Raw genomic sequence first — 13,958 nt, 5'->3', positions numbered from 1 at the left:
GGATGAGCAACTATTTTTATTGATCGATGATTCGGGATTTTTCTGTCTTTTTCACTGCAGTTTTCTCGAGATTTTGACGTTTCTTCTCGCATTCTTAATGCGCGAATTATTAATAACTGTTCATTTTTATGAATCATCCGTTTTCTTTAGCCTTAGGAGCATAATCGTGGGATATCAAACTAGAAATTTCGTTTAAATTTATTAATTTCAACTTTAATTGAAATAATTGTGTAAACCTACTAGAAAGTATATAATTAATATTTCATATATTTTCATATTTTCTTATTTTTTCTTCATACCTTGCCTCTCTCGACAATATCTGGCATGCATACGAAGTTTTCAAACTGTTCTCCAACAATATTTTTATTGAATGGCGAAACCAAACGTAAGAAAGCACTAGAAGGGATAAGATTCCAACTCTCATCTGCCGCGTGACAACTCAGTACGCTAACCAGTAGATCATGCCGCAAAGTAGTAAACATAATTCATACTAATGATTTTCCCGCTACTTTCTCTTCTTTTGCCTGATTCTTCGATGATTATTTTCTTTCATTTACAATATATTCTTTTGTATCTATAATCAGTTATTTCGATATGATAAATCTGTTATACGTATTACTTTTAAAAACTATTCCATTTAGATATATTCTTTACAAAATAAATTTGTTCTCGCATTTGAATCAGAGTATTTTCTACGGGCCAAACAGATTATTCCCATTGGTTGCGGTTGAAACTATAGATATAATTTTGTAACCTTTATATTCTTACATAGGATTCCCTTTGTGTGAAATATTGAAGCACTACTTGAACACTTTTCTATGTCACCTTCGGCTCAAGAAAATTCATTAGAGACAAAAGGATAACAATTTATGATTTGATTTAATATTTATGACGTAATGTACTATATTACATAGCTGTGGCATATTTATAATTTTCTTACATCAATGCTCTTTGAAATAGAACGCTTTTTTTTTTTTTTTTTTTTGCTAAAAAAGTTTCGTGAACAGGATTCAAATCTATCCCAAAATGAAGTTCAGCACGTAGACCTAACTCCGTCATGCCAACAACTATCCAAAAATGAAGTTCAGCACGTAGACCTAACTCCGTTATGGTAACCACTATCCCAAAATGAAGTTCAGCGCGTAAACCTAACTCCGTCATGCCAACAACTATCCAAAAATGAAGTTCAGCACGTAGACCTACCTCCGTTATGGTTACCATTATCCCAAAATGAAGTTCAGCACGTAGACCTAACTCCGTTATGCTAACCACTATACACCACGAAGACTTCACTCTAGAACAGCGATGGCCGAACCGTCGATCGGGAGTTAATAGTAGCTCGCAGTGATATTTTCGGTCGATAGCGTTAACGCTCCGGTTGACTAACCTTGATTCCTCCACTGAGTAAGATTTTTTTTTTAAAGAAGTTGGTAACTTACAGTAGGATTTAAAAACGGTTTGGTAGGTCAGAAGCTTCGTAAGTTTCACCACTGCTCTAGGCTCTAGACGTTATTCATCAGTGTATATTATTCCCTTGGTAATCTACACTCCATAGAAGCATGAATTCTGTATCACCCAGTAAGCCAGATTTTGATTTCATTTGTCTTTCTTTTCATATTTTAATGATATTTTCGTATATGACAATTATTACACATTTACTTGACGTTGATGGCAATGTTCAAATAATAAAATCTCTGCTCCAAATGATCATTTTACTCTGTAAAAGAATGGAGGAAAAATGAATTTTCTTGTAAGCATAGATCTAAGAGACGTAAGGATATAGGATATTTTTTTTCGAACTTAGTTTTTTTTCCTTCGCCGTCTAGGTTTCTGTTACCAAAAGTGTACATAATTTATTTATCAGATACCCACTTAAAGAATTTCCTTTTTTAAAAGATACAATCTATAAACACCGATTAAAGTTGTTTCTGGATGGTTTGAACACTATGCATGACACTGTATCGGGTTTTGTGTGTCATTGTGTGTTAGCTTCACTATTTAGAATTACATTCTGATGCAAGAGTGGTGAACCACTTTTGTTTTAAAGGCCGCATTCACAATGTCCATTTCCCACCACGAAGCCAGTATATGACAGTTTTGAATAAATCTATTTTTGTGGTTATTTTACAGTTATTAATTACATTAATAATGTTCATGAAAAATGTAAATCTATGTTATGTACCACTATATTATTTGATATATGTAACTTCGGAATTATATTTCTCATATACTGTACTTCATATTTCTCATGTCATTTTGATTTTTTTTTTTTATAAGCCCAGAACGCCACACTTTATGACTCTGAAGGCTGCAGTTCTCCACCCCTGTTCTAGTGACTACTTAAAAAAAAAATACGAAGACTGTTCCAAAATTTTGTGGATTGAGATTACTATTTGGAGTTTGAGTCAGTAGGAGGGTTGTGTACGTTTCCTTTTCGCAATCACGTGCTTCACATTCTATACACCATTTCCAGTGATGCACTAGCTTCTAAAACACATGTTATAGACCATTTTCTGAATCAATGTAAAGTAGTGAGTGGTTGAGGCAGCTTTCACTCGCTGGCCTGTGCTAAACTTTCTTCCGCATAAGTCCTTCTTAAGTGTTGGAAAAGTCCAGAAATCCCAGGGTACGATGTCTGCACTGTGTGGCTGCAAAACATTAGCATAAATTAATAATCTCCATTTACAGTTTCATTATCTGAAATTCAATGATGCGTACTATTCCACTGATATCAAAATGTTTATTAAATTGTTTAAGGAACCAACTTGAACTTTTTTGGGGGGCGAGGAAGGCGATGAGTGGCTATGCCGGACTACTGCTTTGGTTCGGGTTCATGTCTGATCCAGATCTCATCAGTGATGGTTATTCTGTTCAAGAATTGAGGAAGGGCGTTGAATAAAACTATTAGCAACATTGAACGGGACGAAGCTTCTGTTCTTAGAAGATTACTACTTGGTTTTTATCAATTGCAACTAAAAGGTAAAAATGTCCTGTTTTAAACAGAGAATATGTCGTATGGCTAATATTGATGTCATATTTGTTTTGTTTGGAAACGGACGCTAACTCCAAACAATGTACTCGGATCAGTTGAATATTTTCCCTCTATTCCTTTCATGCATTTTCTATTCCAGATGTATGTTACGTTTTATATATATCCTATTTATAATAGCAAAACATGTCACTCCGTGCGTAACGCTAATTCCTAGTGGCACATGGTCAAGATAATAGGCCTAGATAATTGCTACCTGCATTGCCTGATAATTGCTATCTGCAATGCCACTATGTTCAGGCAATTTGCAGATTTAAAACTATTGTGATGATTTAATTGCAACTTAAAAACTACATTGTTCCAATTTAATTATTTGAAAATAGGATAACTTATACGAAGTGGGCTATAATTCACGAAGGGATTGCAACACGTAATATGTTCCATGAGAATAAGATTACTGTAAATTTTGTATGTATGTATGTATGTGTGTGTGTGTGTGTGTGTGTGTGTGTGATTGCCGCACTAGAAGTATGGGGAAAATGCCCTAATCTCCATTTACCTCATATTTTGCAGATTGCATGAAGTAGATGTGCAAAAATGCGAGATGGAAAGATTCACATTTGCAAAGAGAACGAAAATTATTGAACTGTATTTTAAAAACCAGAGGTCAATTGACTTAACACAAACAGCGTATTGAAGCCAGTTTCGTATCATGGATGCACCTTCTGAATCAATGATTCGTCATTTGGTTGAACGTTTTCGAAAGCATGGTTCAGTAGCTGATATATCAAAGTTGGGGAGACAACACTCGGCAGGAGCACATGCAGCAATTGAACAAGTTTGCAGTACTGTCGAAGAAGCACGCCAAATTTCCACAAGAAGACGAGCTGACCACGTTAGATTTAGTCGAACGAGCGCATTTTAAAACATAATTTGTAATTGTATCTCTACAAAGTACAACTGGTGCAACAACTGTAACAAGATTATAGGGAACGTCTCGGATTTGCTACACGCATTCAGGAGTTGGTTTATGAGAACTCGTACTTTCTTCACAATTTGTTTGAGTGACGAAGTACACCTCCATGGGTATGTAAACAAACAGAACTGCAGGTTTTGGGGTATCGAGAATCCATAGGTTAGCCACCAACACCCACCACACGTTCTAAATGTACTGTATGGTATGGTGTTACTTCCCAGAAAATCGTTTGGGCTTACTCCTTTCAGATGGCAATGCAGTGATACAAGAAGTTTTGCACCCTTCAGTTGAGAACATAGGCATTTGGTTCCAGCAAGATGGCGCCACAGCGAACACATCCAGGGATATAATCCAATGATGTTATAAAATAGAGGATCTGCCCATACAACAAAATCGTGAAGCCATACGTCACAACTTCGCCACACCTACTCTGTCCACTCTGCGCCACTAAGATCGCAATGTTTCGAGCCAACAATCATGGCTGAAACGAGAGTAGCCAATCAGACGTGCCGGCTCAGACGATGCTCGGTTGTTTTCTGGCTTCATTGAGCGCATATGATGAAGATACGTATTGGCAGATCCTCTATTTTATAACATCCTTGATATAATCACACTTGTGCGAATCATTTTTGGGAATCGGATCACTTCACGAAATTCAGACATCTTGGCCACCACGATTTCCAGATTTGTCAGCACCAGATTTTTACCTTTGGGATCACCACAAAGAACGGGTATATGCCAATAAACCTCAAACAATACAGTAGCTCAAGAACATCCGCACAGAAATCTAAGCGACAACTCCAGTAGCTCTGAGAAGTGTAATGACGAATGTTGTGGCAAGAGCTTATGCGTGCGTACTCCATCATGCTGGACATTTACGTGAAATCATTTTTCACAAGTAGATAACAGAAATCTCTCATATGTAATGTATGTTATACCAACATTTTAATACATATTGCTAACATATGCTGTTTCGAAATCTCTTCGTGACTTACGGTTTACCCTGTAGTGTACAGCGGTCCGAAGTCTTGTGGGCAACAATTAGTTATACACAAAACCAGAGCTTCGATTATTGTATTAAAACATGTAAAAATAAGGTGCAATCTCTCCTGTGACGTACAGCCTTGTTTTTAAAAAAATGACCACTTACTCTCTCTCTTTAAAATCCATATTGCAGCAACCATAGGTACGAAATGTTAAAGTTTCTTTTTAGATTTTTTTTTTAAATATCTAAGTTTGGTCGACTTTTGTTGTTGCACTGGACTAGGGCTATTTATTCAAAAAGGTGGTAAACTCGCAATTGGATTTTTTGTGGGATAACAACATCAGTAAAACATATTTCAATAGATTTCATCTTCTTTTTAAAACGTTTATCTCAAACACTAATTTCAATCGACACATAGGCCTACATACAGAAAGATAGTGCGAAAGTCTACTTTCAGGGTTCTTGCGCACTCCCTGGCGACGCCACTGTTTACGAACTATTTATTAAACTAGCCGGACATTCAAACCTAATGATATTTACCGAAAATTCCAATGAAAAGCCATCTCAAATCATTAAATATATGTTTCTGCATGTTAAGTGATTCATTCATATGTTTCTACAGAAATTGTGCACAGTCCGATAACGTTTGAAGCTTCATTGTGCATCTCTGACATTGTATATAGTGACAATATATACATCGTTTTAAAGCTTATGAAATTTCCAACAACTTTTATTCGAGCACTTTTTACATATTTCTACTCTGTTAAGTTGTATGAGGCAATGAAAAGAATATATCCCCTATCACAGATCACAATTTTTCACTTTATCCTAAAGTTATGCAAAAATGGTTACTCGGAGAAAAGTGATAACTTGTTACATAACCTATAATATTAGAAGTATAATAAAGAAAGAATGATCCTTCTACGTTAATTAGTTTAGAAGTTATGTACCATAAACTAAGGCATGCGACAAATCCAAGATGGCCGACTATTTATTCAAAATGGCGGAAAACTCGTAACTGGATTTTTTTTTTTTTTTTTTTTTTTTTTTTGCAGGATAATAAGACCGGTACGTAGAACATATTCCAACAGGTTTTGTCTTTTCATTTTAAATGTCTACCTCAAACGCTAATTTCACTGGACTATATATAAACAAATTGCATTTGATTTTATTTTAACTATGGGTACGATTACATGGATTTTCAGACTGTAGGGTGATCAGTTATTTTTAACAATATATAAAATAGAGAGAATATATAGAAGATAAGCAACACTAATTATCGAAATTAATATTTATTTTATATTGGTTTATTTGTTCGTTTACAAAAAAAAAAAAAAAATGGTACGGCCATATTACAAAACAAATGAACACAGATCTTCCCACAAGGATCTTCTCACATGTCTCTTAGAAGCTCTATAAGCTCATCATTATAATTGCAGCGAACACAGGCGTACACTCGTTCTTTATCAAATCATACTCCATGTACAATAAAGATTTTCTACAATAATAATGAGTGTTCATTTAGGGCATTAAGTACTCACACGCCATGTGTGTACATTGTTTTTTCTTTGCCTATCAATTTATATGAGAATGTATTCTTTTCTTTCCTTTGAAATGAACTGGTATTTTTATTACATAATTTTACGATTTCTGATTCATATCTAGTTAAATGTCCCTGGCTTTGTGTCAAAATGAATTTGCATTATATATACATATTTAATATTATTTAAATAGAACTCTACCTATAAATATTAATACTGGATACATATATCACAGAATTTAATTTTTACGAAGTATAGGACATTGAACAGATTTGAAGAATAAGTTAGCAAAACCAAACAATTATAATTCCACTTCATCTCAAAAAAAGAAAGAAAAAATCCTCATATAAATCAATGTGGTATAAAACAAAGAGATCACTCTTAAATAAAGAACAACAGGACTGTATATTTGAAAACAAAGTAAATAATGTTAAGATTTTAGTATATTAATTATTTCAACAAGAAAACAAAAATTAACGAGATTCCTTCATAAAATGCACTAGTCTTAAAATGCTCTATTCAAGGCTAAACCGGATTTGTTAGACAATTAGAAATTTATGTTATTGCAGAAACCAAATATACGTACGTAAGATAAAATTGATACATATAACAGAATAATTTTATACAAAACATCCATCTGAGTATAGCTCTTGAATACATAATTATTGTCGTTTAGTACACACGCAGGGTTAACAATAAATAACCTTTTTAAAAAAAGGACAGTATCACAGTAAACATAAACAATAATGAGATATAAATTCAAGCAACGGTAACAAACAAAAAATTCATGCAAAAAAAAACTGTAAATATATTCAGAATATCATTATGATTTCGAACAAAAATATAAAATCTAAGTGTTAAAGACCTTTGATATTGAGGAACCCTAGTTTTGTTCTTAAATAAATCGGTTGTTTCCAAGACTATTAAACTTTTGTGGAACTGTCTAAGACGGTCCACTTGGACTTACACTATACAAAGTATTCTTTGGTAACAGAAAATATAAACACAGCACACAAATGTTCAACTTCAGTTACTGAATATTATTTCAGGAATTATATTGCATATTAATTGACATTTTTCGCACAACTTGCAGATTTTAAATATACCACACGAGTATTGAAATAAATTATCACTTGTTTATACCATGGCTTTGTTTATTACTTCCATCATGGGATTAAAATAAATATTTCTTTTCTTTTCTCTTGGCTAAATAGCCATTGTACAGTATCTACTATAACAGAATAGTGTCGAATTCTCAAATCAAGTTCGTAAAATGCAACGTAGCCTCGGCATCGGAAGTGAAACTCGACAATTAACTTACTCAGATTTGGTTACATTTAGTTTTCTATATATGGATTTGATCGCCGTTTTCTGCACAGTAAATTATTTCATACTACACTGTTGTACGAAAATCACTTTCAGATTTGTAACAAAGCTTGTATATTTTACTAACATAATGCATTTACATATTTCCTTAACTTTATTAATGAATCCTGAAGTAACATAAAGCATAGTACACTTGATATATTTATACATCAAGTATACATTTTTACAACAAAAAGGGAAGATTATATCATTTCATCGATCTAATTGATACATCAGAAACTTATTGAAGATTGTTCACTGTTACAATAGTGCTAGTATCACTATTTGTTTGTATAATGTTGTTTGTTTGAAATGGTTACTGGGTTACTACTGTAAGTTATCAATAATACATATAGTAATACTAGCAAGATAAAATTATTGATTTTGTTACAAGTATATAGTCAGATCTGGTTCGAATTAATAAGGCACAAATTCTGCCTGTTTTCTTAGATTAGTCTAGGTACCCTTACAAGGTGTTTTCTTAATTTTTTTCAACATTCGCTTAGCATATTCAGAAATATGAATGACTCCCCATGAAGAAGACGCGATATGTAAATTGGCTCCTGACACTTTCTTATTAATATGCGGATTATGCAATTCTGCAATCTGACTGGAACAAGCAGCTGCTGGGTCTCCGGATGATGACAACCCCCCAGTCCAGTATTCGTTACCTGGTAATGCATTACCGTCCCATGCATATGTAACAATAAGCAATTTACCAGCATCTTCATCAGTCAATTTCTCATGTGGTTCACGTCTTGAAAAATGCAGTTTAATATTGGTACCTTTCACAAAACCTCCATCAGTGACCCCTCCGCAAGAATTTTCAGAGAACCAACTAAAGTCCACGTCTGACACATTGTCAAGGGTTAAAGAATGAAAACAACAGTGAAAAGCGTCCATGAATATCTTCTCTTGATGTGGACTTATACTCCAAACGCCAAGACCAAACCCAACAACATGAACATATGCTTTTTTATTCTCTTTTGCAGCTCGGTGATTGGCTTCTAAAAGCAAAGTCAAAGCTGTCACTTCGACCCTTTTCTTGTAAATATCGTTATTGAAGTATAAACCGTCTTTAGAAAGTTCTTTATATTTACTACTTTTAAGAAGACATACCTCTTGGTACAACGGAAGATGCGTTACACAATAAAATTTTGCCCAGATTCTCTTAAAAGCATGTTCAACCGTTGATGGTTTCTTAACTTGAAGTGGTCCATAACCATTATCTAAAATGTTTTGGGTTTTACTTACGACAACCTCTTGCCATTCCATGACGTTGTCCTTTTCTAACCTTGCACCAACAACACCAACGATTATTCCACTTGTCTCTACAGAATTGGAAGGAGTCGCTGGTATACCACGATTATGTCTATTGCCAGAATTAATGAAAACACTTGGAGAAGACACTACTAACAACGCTGACAGTTTCATCTCGTCATAACTAAGACAATCTTTAAGCAGCAACGGAGGTTGCTCACTTGCTTTGCCAACGTCTTCCCAGCCTCCTACGCCAGTTCTGCCATTAAGTAACACATAAGTATCATTGGGACAGTAAAACGCTAGAGCCCTTTTGGAAAACAACCTCTCCACAAAATCCACAAGACACATATTCTCATACAACTCCTTCTCCACTTTGGTTCCATATTTCTTCTTGTGTTCCAAGAACTTACAGAAAAGGGACAAAGCTCTTTCGTGCAAAACAGGATAAGTTTCATTGATGTTTCTTTCAAGTCGAGATTCACTATCTGGATCTTTGCGTAACAATGTATCACATCGATTTGTTTTCACAGGGAAAGGGCGAGGAAACTTTGAGCTGAGATCAATCAATTCCTTCACCGTGAGATTCGCAGGAGGTGTTACTTCCAAGCATCCTCTCAAGTATTTTTCTAGAGTGATCACCATTTTTTCTTTTTTTTACAAACCACACTATGACATCATTAAACCAGTATTATTTCCTAAAAAAAAAAAGGATAAAATAATTAATTTAGGAATTTTCAGATTGAATTAAAGGTACTATAAAGTTGATAAAAACTTTTGTACATGTGTGAAGTCTGACAACAAAATTTGCGATCTCGCCATTGTTCAAGCTTTCGATAAAGAGTTATGGCTGGTCAAACGTTTGAGATGGGTGATGTGCGGTGAGAGCTTTCAACGCCGTTATTTTTAGTTTGCTAGATGACATTTCTCTACCTCTTAATCGTGCAGCTTCATAATTACCTCCCCCCCAAAAAAACTGTGCTCACCACAGGGGTAAAAGTGGATCTGGAAAGGTAGGGGGACGGTAGGTAGTGGCATGACGTCACGCTGTCCCCCTGCTTATCTTTGCCCATTGTATTTTTTTAGGAACTGGGGGGACGCTGTACATATTTTTTTAGGTGGGGGAACGGCATCCCCTACGTTCTCCTCACTTTTGCCCCTGGCTCACCAGGAATCGTACCCAGAACCATGCGTACTATTTGTTTGCATTATTATTTGTCTCCAATGCCTCAAAATAATCCGCTAACCATTCTCTCATTTGGACGTGGTACTGAAATTTTCACATGGTGTGAAAATTTCAGTACCAAACCAAATGTAAGCTTATCGTTCTAACCCACAAGTAGGAGGTTAAGTTGTTTATAATAGATTATGTGTTGAGAGGATATCAATTTGCTGCTGACAATGTAGTCAGCAAAGGAAAACGACGTGAATATTGATTTGTTTTGTTTCTGAAAAAAGAATTTTATTAAATTGTTGCATATTTAGGATGGAATAAGTTTATTGGCAACAGTTTCCTCTATATCATAATGTTAATTTTGTAGATTCATAAGGCAATCTAGATTGAGGAAGATAAATAATATGTATTCAGCAATTGCTGACTTGAAATTCAAGCCTAACCTACAGTCTTGGGAATTAGGTCTAAAGTTATAAGCTTTAACAATCGTAACATACTCGATCGAACGGAAAGTAACTATCCTAACATTCAAACTGTGTACTTTTTCACAGGAAGCAGAAAAGTTTACATAATAACACAAGCTTTACATTGCAAATTGATTTCTACTGAGATACATTTTGTTGCTATGTTCGTTGTACTGAATTTTGACAGATAAATGGCAGAAGAGTCTGTAATCAATGTGAAGAATTTAAATATAATTCAGTTGAGATTTGGAGCAAAGACCTCATTTTGAATAATGTACAATTAAAGTGAAAATATAGATGAAATCATTAAAGTTTAGATTTTTAAAAAGAAATTTAAGTAATCCTTTAGTTATGTATTCTATTGATGCGTATAAGTTACCTCGTTCTTCAGAGTAGTTTATGTATGTTTGTAAGATATCTGACCACTCATTTTTGTTGTTATTTAAATAATATTTCTAAAATATTAACATAATTACCTTTTCATGTCATGAAAAACCCTCAAAAAGCTTTTTTCAGTTTTGAAAATAGAAAATAAACAGATAAAGGTATGCAGAATCCTGAAGTACATGATTCCTTCAGTTAAAACAAAAAAAGGAAAAGAAACTACTGTCTAACCAGTTCAAGGAAGATATTTCCACGGCCAAGAAAAATACTGTGTAAATAGTTTGTATAGACCTGTAAAACTACTACTTTATCAATGAAGATTAAACAAACATAGCGATTGTATTATGTAATATAAAATGTCATTCCTACGAAGTGGATCCACCTACAGGTTAATGCGGCAAAACCGTGAATTTTATTGTCAGACTTTGTATTTTACAAAAATGTAATTAATGAAAGCAACGATCAAATTTGAATAATATATCCCAATAAAAAAAAATGCTGTTTGCAATTTAAGTAAGGACTCTTTAAAGAACGTGAATAGGAGGAGGAGGAGTTTATTATGGCATACGAACTACACATGATCTCCAACTGCGGATAGAACCTAACCTAAAACACACATGGTGGTCTTCAGAGTCGTTCTGAAGCGTGACTAACGGCATACTAGAGAGTTCGACTAACACATCATTCATACAGTGGTCAGGCTCTTAGTATGACGTTAATCACATGCGAAAATAACCCTGAATACGGCCCACAAAGTTGACATGCTATCCTAAAAGAAAGGCAAGGATCTCTAACGCATGACCTATGCCCTTTCCAAAATCTAAGTACTTATTTAGATACTGCAGTTTAGAGTTGCCCACGAAAGAAGAGTTAAGATTGTCTCGCCTCGAAAAGAAGCTCGAAACTGCTGTCTCGTCTCGAAAAGTGTGTCGTAAAGTGATGTCTCGTCTCAGAAAAAAATATGTTTCTATTGGAAGAGCTCTGTCTCGTTGCTCATATCGTGGACAACCTTAAAGCAGTATATCTTAGTGACCCGCGACCGTCATTGAAATCATTAATGTGATTCTCACTGCCTGACAGGTTGAAGACTCCTGCTGGGTATTTGGAAGCCATGATTTCTAAGCCGTCATTATAAGCTATTTCTGATCAATTCATAAATATGTAATGCAGAGCAAATTAGTTACAAACTAAATATTCTAGGGCAGCGTTTCCCAACCGGTGTGCCGTGAATGGGCCGCCGGTGTGCCGCGAAGAATCGAAACAAAATTATTAATTTTATAGCAATCAAATTGCAAAACGTAGGGCAAAATGTATATTTGTATTTTACATTACTATGAACCTCTACTATGAATCTACAATTTTAAGTTTCATACCGGGTTACTGTTCTGTACATTTCTAATGTTGGAAAAAAGTATCTATCATTGTTATGAGCATTATTGCTTCTTTATTGTTGCAGACTATTTCGTAACTTAAAAATTTAAAATATAATTCAATCCTTTCGACAAATTACAGTACCTACATTTGTGTTTTAAGAGTAAAAGAGATTTGTTTGTTCGTTCGTTATTTAGTGATTGTCCTTCTTAAAGGTTGGATACAGTTTTTAAAAAGAAAGCGTATTTTTAAAAACCTGAGTCCAATATTTCATTGCAATTGTTTTTTATTTTTAAATTAGAATGAAAAATAAGCATAATGATTTACCACGGGGAAAACTAGTGATAGAGTTTTCTTCTCTGTGAGAAGGAGATCAATAATCACAGAAAAATACCGCTGTGTTTTATATTTACAAATAATAATATCTGTAAGTGTGCCCGAGAATCCAAGTAACACCTGTAGTGTGCCGCAAGTTGAAAAAGGTTGGGAAACGCTGTTCTAGGGGGAAATAATGCAATTAAAAAAATATCTAATATAGCTTTGACATGATATACAGTAGTTCTTATTGTGGGCCCTAATTATTATTGACAAAACAAAATCCAACTAAATAATATACACAGATACTAAAACTGTAAGCTTAAAAATAATACTAATTATACAATATTCATAAAATGAACCAATTTTGAGTTAAAGTATATACAAGATCTACTTCCAGTTACTTAACTAATTTGTAAATATCACCGGAAATATAAACAAAGCTTGAAAAATCTTGCTTACAAGTGCTCGCCAGCCAAAAAAAAAAAAAAAAAAAAATCTACTAGCCAGACTACTTTGTAGTTACAGTGTTTATACAAATAAATAAAAATTACTTTACGAAACAGTAAACATATCAATGCATTTTTTTTTTAATTTGTTTATTGGCATGTCTCTTACAAATAGAAAAGTGACATCTGTTATTTATTCTTGAATTCACGGTTTTGATTCATCGGGCTTTACTCGTCAAATGTAAAAAAAAGTACTCGCCACTGGCGAGCAGGCGAGTGGATTTTTCAAGCCCTGCTTATAAGCTCTAACACGTAAGTACAATAATATAGTGTGTCTGTGAAATGTTCGTAATTAAAAAAAAAAAAAAAAAAAAAAAAAAAAAAAAAAAAAAAAGAATACGCCAAAAACAAAGAGCAAATAAAAATACAATATTTTGAAACCAGTAAATTTAAGCAGATGGCATACAAATAATTAACTCAAATTAAATTAAATCTGACAGAAAAATGTATCATACAGTAAGAAAAACTGAATTTTGCAAAAAAAAAAAAAAAAGTTTCAATTCAAGTGATATAAACGATGGACTATTCCAGATCAGTGGTATTCAAGTTGGAGCATGCGTAAAAACCCAGAGTTATGCGATGACCTCTATGGAAGCGTGTGAAATTTAAAATATAATTTATAACA

The 13,958-nt window shown here is 34.0% G+C and overlaps 1 protein-coding gene and 2 pseudogenes across 4 annotated transcripts in view; all 3 read right to left on the bottom strand.

The window, feature by feature from the left end:
* LOC145673080 (ADP-ribosylarginine hydrolase CG2909 pseudogene) overlaps positions 1-13,958 on the bottom strand; it is a 64,626-nt pseudogene that overhangs the window by 22,730 nt on the left and 27,938 nt on the right. The gene's annotated exons all lie outside the window — the stretch shown is intronic.
* The window catches only part of LOC145673081 (ADP-ribosylarginine hydrolase CG2909-like), a 51,022-nt gene that overhangs the window by 9,277 nt on the left and 27,787 nt on the right, over positions 1-13,958 (bottom strand). The window lies entirely within an intron of this gene.
* The window catches only part of LOC145673079 (ADP-ribosylarginine hydrolase CG2909 pseudogene), a 35,497-nt pseudogene continuing 27,765 nt past the window's right edge, over positions 6,227-13,958 (bottom strand). For both annotated transcript variants that reach the window (XR_014128715.1, XR_014128714.1), the window contains exon 2: positions 6,227-9,814. The product of XR_014128715.1 is annotated as an ADP-ribosylarginine hydrolase CG2909 pseudogene, transcript variant X2 (transcript). The remainder of the gene's footprint in view (positions 9,815-13,958) is intronic.

The sequence above is a fragment of the Thermobia domestica genome, chromosome 16 (assembly GCF_964235325.1).
Source record: "Thermobia domestica chromosome 16, izTheDome1.hap1.1, whole genome shotgun sequence".
Taxonomy (NCBI): Eukaryota; Metazoa; Arthropoda; class Insecta; order Zygentoma; family Lepismatidae; genus Thermobia; species Thermobia domestica.
The sequence above is the reverse complement of the archived record's forward strand: the minus strand, read 5'-3'. Positions and strand labels throughout refer to the sequence as shown.